The 13051-nt window shown below is 38.5% G+C and overlaps 1 protein-coding gene across 8 annotated transcripts in view; it reads right to left on the bottom strand.

Annotated features, from left to right (window-relative positions):
* ncoa2 (nuclear receptor coactivator 2) overlaps positions 1 to 13051 on the bottom strand; it is a 162810-nt gene that overhangs the window by 70229 nt on the left and 79530 nt on the right. Inside the window, exon 1 of one of the 8 annotated variants that reach the window (XM_062980272.1) lies at positions 9826 to 10263. The exons of the other annotated variants lie outside the window; for them this stretch is intronic. The gene's annotated coding sequence lies outside the window, so the exon portion shown is untranslated. Of the gene's footprint in view, positions 1 to 9825; positions 10264 to 13051 lie in introns of those variants that run through there. 8 annotated transcript variants of the gene reach the window in all.

The following is a 13051-nucleotide window of genomic DNA, read 5'->3' as shown; positions in this document are numbered from 1 at the left end:
TCTAATCCGGGCGCCTCTTGGGTGATACTCTGCAAGGCCTGTCGAGGTGGTGGACACGAGGGCTCAGCGGCCTCATCACCTCCAGCGGCCGATGGGCTTGGCCGGGACTCCTGGGCCCCTGGGGCATTTGGGGCTAGCGCCTGTTCATATAGCAAGGCTTTAAGCCTCGATTCTCTATTTTTCCTCGCTTGGGGGGTAAAACCTCTGCAAACTTGGCAGGATTGAGGGTTATGGCTCTCCCCCAGGCAGAGGAGGCATTTGGCGTGGCCATCCGCCTCAGGGAGTGTGCCCCCACACGCATCACACTTTTTAAAGAAGGACGCCATTAATACTGGCCTTAATTAAGAGTAGTCAAGTCCTTTCCTAGGTCTGTAGGGCGGAGAGAGGCAAATCAGATCTTTTCCGAGGTACTTTCCGAGGTCAAATAGGCAGGAGAGAGGCAACGGGTGTCCAAAAAACAGTCCAGGTCAAACCAGTAGGCCAAAAATGAAGTTTGAGATACTCAAGGTTCCTAACTGCTGCTGAGCGGCGGAGAAAAAGAACTATATACTCTATTGGGGAGAGTGGGCGGGGCTTGCTGCCAAAATGTTTCATTTAGAGATTCTAGAAGGTTCCGGAACACTGCGCAGGCGCAGAGAAAATCCCATATGTGCGATTTCCACAGAAGCACCACGAAGAAGAAATGAATGTGCACCATATTTTTTAAAAATGAAATACATTTTTGCCACAACCATTCCAAAGATGAGTTACAAGGTATTGCATAAGTAACTAAATAAAAGACATTGCTTGTTTAACAACCAGAACCCAGGAACAGCCAATGAGTCTTCGCCTTCTCTCTCATTATTAAACTTCAGATAACATAGAGATATACATATGACTAACCTGGCAAAGAAATGCATGTATTGTGATTTAATTTTTCATCCATAGTTTTAACCTAGACTTAAAAAATCTTACCTTTTGGTTATCTCATCATTTAAAAAACAGCTGATATAGCATCTAATGTCAGATTTTTAAAAAAAAAAACTATGGAAGGCTACAAACACAAACATTTTAAAATATTTTGATAATATGAATCTTAAATCTGCATCTTTTTATGCTAGCAGGTATTTGGGAAAGGACGAGGGGCAAGCTGGGGAGGTGGTGGGTGAGATTCTGGGTATTAAATGTAATTTTAATTGTATTTATTACATTTAAACTTTATTTTAACCTTAAATCCACACTGTACTTCAAATGTATTCCCTTTTTCAAAAATTGCGACCAGATTATGTGGTTGTTAGCCACCTTAAGTTTCATGGGGAGAAAAGTGAGGCAATAAATAAATAAATAAATAAAGCTATTAGTTCTTGGAAATTTTAAAATCAGGACAAAACAGCATTTAAAATGTAAGTATTGCTATTTCATTTTTGTAAATGCCAAAATACACTAGTATGTTTTAGGGAACCACCCTGAGCAATGACATGTTGCCTACTTAGAAATCTACTGCTGCCATCTACAACCCATCCATCATTAGCTGTCTCCACATTGATAAGTCTACATTACTGAACTGGATCGAAACCATTTTCCTTCCACCAGCACTCAACGTCAGTCTTAATGTGCACATACATTTCAGCACCATTCCACATCTACCATACAGAACCAAATTTCTCATAGTTGGGAGAAGGAGAATATATCACCAAGAAAAAAGTTAAAATCTGTTTACCCTACTTCATGCACACTGTCTAATGACAAACCAAAGTGTTCAACAGTCTCAAGTCAAATCAGATAGTTCACAAAAATGTCAAATAGTCAGGTGAACAAGCAGGGGGGAAAGCCAAACGTCCAGTCCCGGGTCAAGAGCCAATTACTAGTAATCCAAGCAACAAGATTGATTCCATGAATCCAGAGCCGATGTCCAAGAGCAGTCCAAGATTCCAAGAGCGCATGAGGGTTCAATGGTCCAAAGTCTTGGCATGGATACTGAAGTTGCGGCCAACAATCAGGTAATACACACCAGTCCCTTAAATGCACTTTCATGGGTGATCCTTGTTGCCAGCCCTCTTCTCAGCAAGCCTTACTGATCTACTCAGCTGAGCCCTTTTTTCCTGAGTTCCACAAAGGAAAGAACATTTAACTCTTCCTTAGCCTGCTCAACCAAAGCATCTTGTGTTTGGCCAGGAGGCTCAGTAGTCATACCTTCTGGATGTGGCTGAGGGAGTTGCTGTTCCTGGCTAGACTCTAGTTCCATAGTCGAGCCATCACTCAGCAAACCTTCATTCACACTATCCATGATATTCACTAATTCTATTGAATCTGCCAACATCACTTTCTCATTCAACAGACTCTATTCAACAAGTGTTGCATTGCTCTCTCTAAATCAGTGGTTCTCATCCTGTGGGTCCCCAGGTGCTTTGGCCTACAACTTTCAGAAATACCAGCCAGTTTACCAGTTGTTAGGATTTCTGGAAGTTGAAGGCCAAAACATCTGGGGACCCCCAGATTGAGAGCCACTGCTCTATAGCCTTAATTCTACCGAATACCTACTTGTGCCTCGCAAAAACAAAAACAGAGGCTGAAAGCCCAAAGCCATGCAGGGACCTATGAGAAGACAAGATATGAAAGAAGGTCTCTCACAGCACTACAGGCGAGTGGCACACAGGCACCAGCTGCCACACCAGGTCTTTGTTCTCATTATCTCAACTACATACAAATGTAAAGAAGAGGCAAGAATGGCAGTATATATTGCAGGGAGTTACTGGACAGGACAAAGTGCTGTCCTGTGGGTCATACAATATGAACACACAACAAAAGTATTGGTGCACTTTGTCTACAGTTTTGCACTGAGTGGTGGATGCTTTGAGTTCCTGAATGACACAATGACTCATATCCAAAGACTGTACGATGTTAGTCTGCAATACCAGTATGCAAAGGCATGTACCTTTGAGACTAACTGAAAGAAGGAAATTGGTAGCATGGGTTTTCCTAGACTTAAGTCTACTTCCACTGAAGCTGCATAATCACAAGCTCAAACTTCCTTTGGAAACTTTTTCCTGGTGGTCCTTCTCTTCATAGAATCCTCTTTATATCAGGGGCACTGCATTCACTAGCAGAATCTGGGACACTTTCTTAGCTGTGTAGATGACATAGCTATTTCCTCTGCTTGGCTTCAAAAGCATTGCATTTCCAGATCCCTTGGCAATGAGGCATGAACATTTGGCATGAACATGATCTTAAGTGAAGCTAATTGGTGTTTTACCCTCTGTCAACATGTATGTCTTGCAGAATTGCCATCTCTTCTCACCATTTGCACATAAGGTAGAATGAGAGACTGCTGATATAGATGCAGATGCTGGTCCTAACTGGATGTATGTGTTGGTGTGCATGCTGTGCAAGTATTGTGGCAATGAATTGGTGTTTATCAGTCTTATTTCCATGGACACCACGGGAATGCCTGCCACTGGCATAATTTCTTTTCTTCTAGTGCCTGCATATCCACCTGTCAAAGGCTATTGAATACAACAGATTTTTCACATGGTTAACCCCAGTGGATCTTCCTCCTTTATTTAGCTCTTAATATGGACATAAACCTTTATCTGGAGTGAAGTTATGTGATGAAAATAAAGTATGCTGGACAAATATTAGGCTATATCCTTTTATCATGATACTTGATTTTCTCTTCACAGAAGGAAAGTTTGGCATGAAAAACATTGTTTTGTGAACTTCAACATGCAATCTGAAGTGCTGCACCCTGAGCATGGACTTAATACTTCTGTGAGAATTAGGTTTCCTTGGGAAAAGATTCTGTAATCACAAACACCAGAGACCATCAATGCAGATTCATGACTTTTCAGGGAAAACTAGTTATTTTTTAAAGAAAAAAATATTTTTCTCCTCTAATATTTTCCCATTAACTCACCAGTATTGTAGTCATATTGTTTCAAGAACTCTAAAACAGCATGCATTTTGGAGATACAGACAATGTTTATAAACATTCTTTATCAGAGAAGCTGCTCCAAGTCTTCAAAATGTCATGGTTTGGCAATGTGGCTATGACTGTTTCTAACCATTAAAAAGATTTTCAGAAAAAAATTAATCAATCCTATTCTTTGAGTGCCCTGAGAAGCCTGCAAATGCTGTTTACAGTAGCATCTAAGAATCCTTCTGCAGACCAATCAAGATCCTAATCACAGTGCGATTGTTCTTCTATCCATTAGAGCTGTTTCGCAACCTCCACTTACATACCTTACACCCATTATCAGTACCCATATCTTTCAAATAAATACCCAGAGGTTGACCTTGGCATGTGCTTTGTCTATGTAGACATACTCTGTCTTTTAATCTTCAACCCACAAACATGTGTAGGCCTGTATTTCTGGCACTGCCATCAGTGTGTTACCAAATTGTTGCTTCTTGCTTTCGTAGCCTTTAACAGTGTCTAAACTCCAGTGAGAGCTCACTCAACACTACTTCACACTTTTCCTGCTTCGCATGCTGTCCAGAAACAAGGTACATAACATACACAGAAGCTACTTGTACTGAAAATATGTTGAAAAGTAGCATAATAAATGTGGGTTGATTAGCAAACACAACATATGGTGAAGTAATCATGTGACAGCACAATTTACTCCAACTGAATTCACTTATTTAGTGGTATGAATTTAACTGCATCCTTACACACAGCAATTTTCTATACAGTACAGCCCCTGTGCCCACAAGACCTGTGATTTCATCTACTCATATCTGACAAAATACACCCTCTTGAGGTATCTTCTAAGTCCTCCAAGCATTCAATTGTGTGCTTCTGCAAGGAATTACCTTAGATGCAATCTGGAGAACACAGCAAATTCCTAGAGGATACCTCCTGAGAAACTTGAGGTCCTCCAATTTGACTCTATGGTAATGTCTGGCAAAAGTCATTCATTTCAAAATGATTTCTAGTGTTAGCTGCTTTGAGAGAAGAAGGTAAGGTAAAGGTTTTTCCCTGACATTAAGTCTAGTTCAGCCCGACTCTGGGGGTTGGTGCTCATCCCCATTTCTAAGCCGAAGAGCTGTCATTGTCCGTAGACACCTCCAAGGTCATGTGGCCAGCATGACTGCATGGAGCACTGTTACTTTCCCACCGGAGCGGTACCTATTGATCTACTCACATTTGCATGTTTTCCAATTGCTAGGTTGGCAGAAGCTGGGGCTAACAGCGGGTGCTCACTCCCCACATTCAAACCTGTGGCCTTTCGGTCTGCAAGTTCAGCAGCTCAGTGCTTTAACACGCTGCGTCACCGGAAGCCCCCGTGAAGAAGCGGGACATAAACACTACTATTACTAAGATTCACTATTATCCAAAGTTTTTCATTTCCACAGTAAGTTCAGAATTGTATACCCACTGTACACCTCTTACCTGTATTTCATAAATTTAATTTTTATAACAGACATTCTAATAAACACCAAGAAGAAGAAAAACTAAAAAGTCTTGCATGTTAAAAATGCATATTACATTTATAAAGCTACACATGTACTTTACACTTTAGAATGATAGGACTAAGACCAAAACCATATAACAAGTGGACAAAGTTAATGAATCAAATTAGCTATTCTGCAGAAGCTGAACACAACTTTACAATTTAAGTCCCTTGTATTTATTTTATTTATTTCCATCATTTATATGCCGCCCTTCTCACCTGAAGGGACTCAGGGCGGCTTACAATCTGGCATAATTCAGTGCCACTATACAGTATATCAATATATTTCCTCATCAGCACCCCATTGCACAGAGTCTACTTTCTTATCTTTAAGAAGGTAAAAGCCATTTCTGTCATGGGAGTAAGTTAGTTTGCTGGCTTCAAACTACTCAGAAACCATCAGGACATTTTTATTTGGAGAAAGAGAAAATTTTCTCTGTGCTCTACCTACCACCATTATCATTCCAAAAAAGGTGTCTCAACAAATAATTAAGACAGCATAATGTATCAACAGGAGTGTGATGATATACAGGAAGGCCTTCTGTAACTAGAGTTGTAAGTAGTTGATAGTTAAGAACAAGTTGTCTTTTCTACTTAAAGGTCAGGAGTAAGAACAAACTCTATTGTGTTACAGAAAAAGTTTACAACCTAGGTGTGCATGAGGATAGTTTTGTACTGTATCTACAACACAGATATATGCATGTGTGCAGGACAATTTATCACTATCACCCCATATAATTAGCTGCATTTACTTGTGAAATAGCTATGACAGGGGACAGATTTTTTCTCAGTTTCTCCTGATGTGCATTTTAATGCAAATGCTGCAATTCATATATAGCCATAATAGTCACAAATTCACACAGCATTCGGGACAAGATCCTGAAATGTAAAGATATATTTTTGAATACTACAGTTAGGATTGACCATGCTATCATATTTCCAATTTCTATGTATGGTAGTGAAAGTAGGACAGTGGAGAAAGCTAGTAGGAAGAAAATCAACCAATCTGAAATGTGCTAATGGAAAAGAGTTCTAGGATTCCATGGACTGCTAAAAAAGGCAAATAAATAGCCCCTACAGCAAATCAAGCCGCAACTCTCCTTAGACATGAAAATGCCTAAACTAAGATTGCTGTAATTTGGACATTTAAAGAGAAGTCATGACTCACTGGAAAAGACCACCATGCTTGGAAAGGTAGAAGGCATCAGGAAAAGAGAAAGGCCTTTATTACAGTAGGATCATTCTAGGAAGTTGTGGCCCTGAGTCTGCATGACCTGAGAAGGGCTGTTGGTGATAAGGTAACTTGGACATTTCTCATTCACACTGTCACCACAATTTGAGGTCACCTTGACAGTAGTTAGCAACAAATTCATAAATAAGTAGTGAATATATTATGTCCCTAGAAATCAGTCCCCAAGTATTAAATGGAACTTACATAAAACACCAAGGTGCACATATATACAGAGAATTGTATTAGTAAAACTTTTGAAGTGTTGCTTTACAGAAGAATAAAGGTTAAAAAAACAGGAAGTGAATCAGAACAATAGGCAACTTTTCATTTCTGACGCCCGATATGATCCAACCTTTGTCTCTAACAGACAGAGTTCCTTTCATACACTTGAGATTTCTAATTCATCAGAGAAGTTCTGCTACTGAAATGAAGGATGCAATTTTTATATGTTTTCCCTCCCTCCAGTGTCACCTACATTGACCAAAAGGTTGCTTTGCAAGACTAGGGATACTCAGGAACTGTGGAGAGGTGCGCTGTAGGAGAATATTACAATCGGTAAAATTTTGTTGTTCGATCGTTTTGGGTATCATTGTTTAGCCAACAGAACTACCATGCCAATAAAAGAAATACAGAGGAGGAGCTTAATTTGTCACCACTTGAAGAAGAATCTTTACAAAATTAACTTCGTAAAGGAGAAGGGTAGAATAAAGATTTCAGAATTTTCCAATTAGCCATTTGAATAATACTTTGTGTGTTTATAATAAAGCTGCCCCTCATATGTGTACAACTCTGTTTCCAGAATGGGCATGCACAGGACTAAACTGAGTCTTTTCTTTCTCTCACCCTAGATGACCCTCAGCACATTGTTGTTATTATAGAAAACTAGAATCCTGTCTACTCTCACCTATATAGTTATCCAAGCCCTTGCTAAACTTGCAACAATTTCTTCAAGCTCACAAAATATTGAAATCTTACAAGAGCAACGATGATATGTTCAGAGACATCCAGGTGTTTCCCCATTTTGTCCCCCCGGGTGAGAAGGGCAGGGTATAAATGATTGAAATAAATAAATAAATAAATTTTGAGTATGCTAAGAGTGTGGAAAGCCCATTTAAAGTGAACAAAGGGGGGGGGGTAAGCCTTTGGTTGAACATTTCTAAAGGAAAGGACTTCACATTAGATGATTTAACAATAAACTATTTATGCCACCATTTTACATGTGTGCATGCAAACATATATAACAATATTCCACACTAGAGAATGGGAATATAGCTAAAACAAGTATGACTACATTCATAGCAGTTATTTTCATGAACATGTTATAGTCACAAGGAGACTGAGTAGTCAAGGATATTTTACAGGAAATGCACAATAAGCACCAAGTTGTTCTCTGAAGAACCACCATTTTCCTAACATAGCAATATCTGGATACATTTATCTTTTTGTTCAGGTTTGTTCTATAAATTTATTCATAGTTAAAGATGCAACATAAATCTGTCATGAAATCTGGGAACAGAGCATATTAAAAGTTAATATAATATTGCTCCTTTTATTATCTGAGGCAGTGGCTCTTCAGCTTTTTGAGATTTATAGACCCCTTTGACAATATGGACAGATATGGATCACCTTTATAGGAACTGAAGGAGGAAAAAGGAAGAAAAGGGAATTTTGTGCCTGGATCCTTTCAAACCCATCCATGCACCACCTTGGAGGTTTATGGATCCTTGATAAAGAACCCTGTCCCATGGGAACCCTTCTGCTAATCTCAGTTTGGAAATTTGGTACCACCATTTCCCAAAACCACTAAATTGGAACACCAAAACAACACTAGATGTTCAATGTGATGGAATTTTAATTTATTTTGTATGTTATTTATTTGTTGCATAGCCCAAGTTTAATAGCTATGCAAATAAAACCAGTCTTCTGCTAGTTATCTTCCAATATATTATATTGATGCTTTTATCATTATTCCTCTCACTCAGAAAGAGCCTCCCTGACATATATCCCACCTTCACTGAAGTCTTAAGTAAGAGCATTTTCTGCCTGTATGCTAATCAATAATTAAAAAGATGCTAAGCATTAGAGTAGCTATCACTGCCTCCTCAATATTATATATCCAGGATAACTGACAAAGTGCTTATTTGCATTACAGTAATGGCTTTGTCCCTGCCCTTAACTTAAAGGTAGGAGGGGAGACTGTAAAAGTTGGGTTTAGTTGCATTTGAAAATATAAATCATGCATGAATACAATGAATTTGTGGGCAAGATTATTACTACGATTCAAAGAAAGGAAATATAAAACAGTGTCAGCGCAGAAGAGAACTTGACAACGCCCACCCTTCAATATTTGTGTGATGAAAAGGCTTACAGTACAGGCTACTCAAAAGTAAGTCCCACTGAGTTCAATGGTGCTTAACAGAAAAGTGTGGACATAGAACTATAGCCTATATTCATTGTTAAAGAAACAGTAGATTAACTAACACAGCGAACCCATCAATATCTATCAAGCTGAGATTTCTACACATTTCTATCTTCAAGGTTAAGAGAAAGGTAAGAATTGCCAACATGGATAAATAAATCAGAATGTACAACAACTGACAAATACACAGTATGAAGTTTAACTGAACGCCCTTGTCCATACACAACCACAAAGACGTGTGCTCTGAGGATTAGAAAATGAAGTTATTACATGCAATTGTGTTTACTACTACAGTATTTGACCTATTTAAAGCCCCAGGGCAGCAAGCATGAAACAAAACAAAAATGCACATTCATTTCTCCTTAGATCTATACATAAAAATTAGCCATTTAAAAACCGTAAGATACTGAATTGTAATTACAGCAATGCAAGAATACATATCCTTGAGCTCCGTTTTCTACTGAAAAAAAATACAACTTATCATATAAACAATGCTTAGATTGTATGGCTGGGCTTCAAAAATGCTTAGCTTTGACATTTTCTACTATCAACTATGAATGAATTCATTTAGCTTCCAGTTCAACTGTTAACAAGGAATCTGCAAGGTTATCAGTAGAAAAAGAAGAAGAAACCTAACAAGCACACACGTAGAAAGCCTTTCTCTATTTGCTAAGGAATGCTGTTACTCAATTGTCATGCTCTGCATCTTCTACATTGCAGTGAGAGAGAGAAAACGAACATACCAAATATGAAGTCATTGCACCTTGGAAAACACACCTTGTAATCTTCCACAGACTGCAGCTCAATATGAAATCTCATCAGTTTCTCCTTTTATCTTCAGCCTGTAGTATAAATAAAATCCACACCCTGCATGCTGACTGTTTTATTAAAGCAAGCAGAAATGAGCGGAAAACGCATTAGAATATCTGCCCTGCATTAACTTAAAGCAACATTGTCTTGATGTAAACTAAAACACATGCTGAGTGAGGATGTGCGCACATAGCAGCTTATCTTCTCTCTCATCTGCTTCTAATGACAGCTGATAAACTAGCCACAACTAATCCTTTTCTAGCTGCTGATCAAATAGACAATCCAGCATGGTGGAGCACTCGAAAATTCCTCCTGCTTCTGTTCTACTGCTGCTCTAAAAAGCAGTTTCCTTTTCATTGAGATAATAGCTTTTTCTGCAGTCACATGACTCAGAACCTACATTAGCACAGCATTATGATAATAGACTTCCCTCCCCCTTCTCCACTGCTATTAAGGAGGGCATCTATCCTAAAAACCCACTTAAACATTTTTGCAGAGTAAAGTGCCAACACGATCTGTCTCTCTGAAGGAAAACAACATCCGTGAAAGCATTCCAATGCTCTGTCTTCCAAATATTGCATATACCCTAGCTATAAACAATTAATATAGAATGAAAACTATATTATGAATGATATTTAACAAGCATAAGTGATTATTTGATTTCTGTATTCTAGGTTTTCAGCCACAATTTAAAGTTGATGGTATTATTTTTTTTCTGTGTAAATTTGCTACCTTTCCATACCTAGCAAATACAATGCACTATTTTTAGTTTTATCCACGATATTTCCCCATTATAATGAATAGTTCACATTAAGTTTTCTTTGAAATCAGGAGTATGGACAGTCTTTGCAAAAGGTGTTCAATCATTCACTTTTTGTCCTTTTTCAAGGCTGAAGCACAAGAGGTGAGATCAACTTAGTGGACAACTTTCCTGGAATACAAAAATTTGCTGATGTTGAGGCTTTATAATGTTAGAAAGCCATGTAAATGAAAATCTGCACGCAAATGGTAAGGGTTTTTTTTAAAGGTATTGCCATATTTCTTTGATTCTAAGATGCCATTGTTTGTAAGACACACAAAGTTCCAACAGATAGATAGATAGAGCCACGATTCTAAGACACTCCCCATTTTTTAAGATGTTCATAGTGGGGGGAAAGTATATCTTAGAACTGAAGAAAGACAGTATTGTTGAAGTGGTGATCACTATAGCACTATAAAGTAATGGTTTAGAGCAGTGGTCCCCAACCTTTGGCCCTGCAGGCGTTTTGGACATCAACTCCTACAAATCCCAGTCATCTGATCAGCTGTTAGGAATTGTGGGAGCTGGAGTCCAAAACACCTGGAGGACCAAAGGTTGGGAACCACTGGTTTAGAGAAATGTGTACTTTCAGACGGAGAACTCCAATACCATAATCTCTGATCTTTCCTATAACCTCCCAGACTCTTGACAAAAGATTGGAAAATCAAATAGAAGCAGCTTAATTTTTCATCTCTGCCAGTAGGATAATTTATACCCATCGATCAATCAATCATGTTGTAAGCAATGTGATTCATTTAGATCAGTTCCACTGCAGAAAAAGATGCGCAATAGGCCCATGTAGCTTGAAATATAGAATTATTTTCTTAGTAGAAATGCTTCATTTGAAATTTCTTTGAGCCAAATAAAGTTGAAATTGTATTGTCATATTGCTTGTGTACCATTTTGAAAAAAAATAAGTTCAATTTATGTGTACTGGGAAGTGGGATAAAACTTGCTGTACAGCAGTGGTTCCCAACCTGTGGGTCGCAGCCCAGCAGTGGGTCACAAGAACGAAAATCCGGTCCACGAACCTCCTTTCTCTTTATTTTATAAATGTTATTTCTGCTCCTTTCCGCAGAGCTGACCATTGCACTGGATAGACCACAACAGCTCTAGGTTATTAAATATGGTTTTGTGTGGGCAAGCAGATAGCGACAATTGGATGGCATATGTTTCTTATCAGAAATTAGAGCTGATGTGGTCTATCCAATGTGATTTTCTAAATCAGCATCCCAAATAATCAAATCAAATCTAAAGTTGACCAAAAACCAATTCGTAACCCTTTTGGTACTAATATTGGAGAGTAGTCCCTGGTCAAAGTGGCCCCTGGTCAAAGTGATCCCTAGTCAAAGTGGGCCCTGGTCAAAGTGGGCCCTGGTCAAAGTGGGCCCTGGTATAAAAAGGTTGGGAATCACTGCTGTGGAGCAACACCTCCACAAAATTGTACAGCAGCTCCACAGTGTTCTTGAAGAGGAAAACAATTTATATGATTTTCTAAATAGAATTATGTAGTACCAATGAAGACAATGAGATACTAGTTTAATAGTTAACAGTTGTACAGATTTAAAACATTTAAGTGGTGAAACTACTGGATATGCATAGCAGTATAATTTTTTTCTTGGCGTCTTAATTTTTAGGCCTATTCCTGGGGTTAGTTGGGGCGCTGATTCAGAAAATTGCGTTGGATAGACTGCTTTAGCTCTAGTTTCTTAGACATGGTTATGACAGTTTCCTATGGGCGAGTAGATAGCAATTAGTGCGAGTAGATGGCATATGTTTTGTATCTCAAAAACTAGAGCTGATAGGGAAAAAATTGTGCCATTTTTGAAATCAGCAGGTCACATTTATCCAGAAACAGGTCTAACATTTGAGTCACCAAATGTATGTTGGCCAGTGTAATCTGTTGCACTCCTCACAATGAGATTGCTCAGTGTTATTATACTGCAGATGGGGTGGCTGATAGAATGTGCTTTACTTAAATCCAGAAAAGAAGTCTATGGAAAATAAAGAGATTCAAAGAAGAGATGTCTCAATCTGTAGTTCAGCCTCTGATCTTTTGCGCTTCATAGCTCTACAACAGGTTGTGATAATTGCCAGGTACTGCATCAAAGGCACCAACTTTTTCAGGAAATGAAAAATATTCTGAACTGCTAGGTACCAGGAATAAATGTAAAAAAGATTACAGCTTTTTGAAGCTGTGATTTACGTCTCGTTGAGGACAATTTTAATGCAGGGGAATATCATGAAAAAGAGGGGGGAAAAACAGTCAATGCCTTTAAGAAAATAAAAAGTAGTATTGTTTGTTGTATTTCAATATTACAGTACACTTTATATTAAATAGGAGAGGGTTATTAACTGTG

Source organism: Anolis carolinensis, chromosome 4, assembly GCF_035594765.1.
Source record: "Anolis carolinensis isolate JA03-04 chromosome 4, rAnoCar3.1.pri, whole genome shotgun sequence".
NCBI classification, from domain to species: Eukaryota; Metazoa; Chordata; class Lepidosauria; order Squamata; family Dactyloidae; genus Anolis; species Anolis carolinensis.
This window is presented reverse-complemented; position numbering and strand designations above follow the sequence as displayed.